We start from the raw sequence: 1173 nt of genomic DNA, 5'->3' as shown, positions 1-1173 counted from the left end.
TCTATACACTAACAACAAAGCATCAGAAAGAAATTAAAGAAATAATCCCATTTACTACTGTATCAAAAAGAAGAAAATACCTAGGAATTAACATAGCTGAGGGGGCAAAAGACATGTATTCTGAAAACTATAAGATGCCAATGAAAATCAAAGGCAAACAGAATTCTATGGTCTTGGAGGGAAGAATCAATATTGTCAAAATGACTATACTACCTAAGACAATCCATAGATTCAATGCAATCCTTATTAAATTACCAATGACACTTTTCACAGAACTAGAATAAAAAAGTTTTAATTTGTATCAAAACACAGAAGACCTCAAATAGCCAAACCCAATCCCAAGAAACAAAAATGGAGCTGGAAGAATCAGGTTCTCTAAGCTCAGACTGTACTACAAAGCTACAGTAACAAAACAGTTACAGTACTGGCACAAAAACAGAAATCTAGATCAATGGATTAGGATAAAAATCCTGGAAATAAATGCATGCACCTATGCTCAATTAGGGCTTCCCTGGTGGCTCAGAGGTTAAAGCGTCTGCCTCCAATGCAGGAGACCCGGGTTCGATCCCTGGATTGGGAAGATCCCCTGGAGAAGGAAATGGCAATCCACTCCAGTATTCTTGCCTGGAGAATCCCATGGACAGAGAAGCCTAGTAGGTTACAGTCCACGGGGTCGCAAAGAGTCAGACACGACTGAGCGACTTCACCTCACCTCACCTCATGCTCAATTAACCTATGACAAATGGGACAAGAATATACAGTAGAGAAAAGACAATCCCTTCAATAAGCAACACTGGGAAAACTGGACAGCTACATGTAAAAGAATGAAACTAGGAAATTTCTAATACCATACACAAAAATTAACCCAAAATGGGTTAAGGACCTAAATAAATGTAAAATTGGATACTATGAAGCTCTTAGAGGACAACATAGCCAGAACATTCTTTGCCATATTTGGATCCACCTCCTAGAGTAATGAAAACAAACAAATGGGACTTGAGCTTAAAAGTTTTTACAAAGCAAAGCAAACCATAAACAAAATGAAAAACAACTTATAACCTTGTATATCCAATAATCTTGTATAACCTATAACTTTGTATATCCAATTATACTCTAATAAAATTTTTTTTAAAAGACAATTCACAGAATGACAAAAAATATTTGCTAATGAAG

At 36.1% G+C, this 1173-nt stretch overlaps 1 non-coding gene across 1 annotated transcript; it reads left to right on the top strand.

Moving 5' to 3' along the window:
- The first annotated feature begins 508 nt into the window (after positions 1-508).
- On the top strand, positions 509-580 carry TRNAW-CCA (transfer RNA tryptophan (anticodon CCA)). The gene has a single exon. It is a non-coding gene; the product is annotated as a tRNA-Trp (tRNA).
- Positions 581-1173: the final 593 nt, after the last annotated feature.

This window comes from Ovis aries, chromosome 1 (genome assembly GCF_016772045.2).
Source record: "Ovis aries strain OAR_USU_Benz2616 breed Rambouillet chromosome 1, ARS-UI_Ramb_v3.0, whole genome shotgun sequence".
Classification (NCBI taxonomy): Eukaryota; Metazoa; Chordata; class Mammalia; order Artiodactyla; family Bovidae; genus Ovis; species Ovis aries.
The sequence above is the reverse complement of the archived record's forward strand: the minus strand, read 5'-3'. Positions and strand labels throughout refer to the sequence as shown.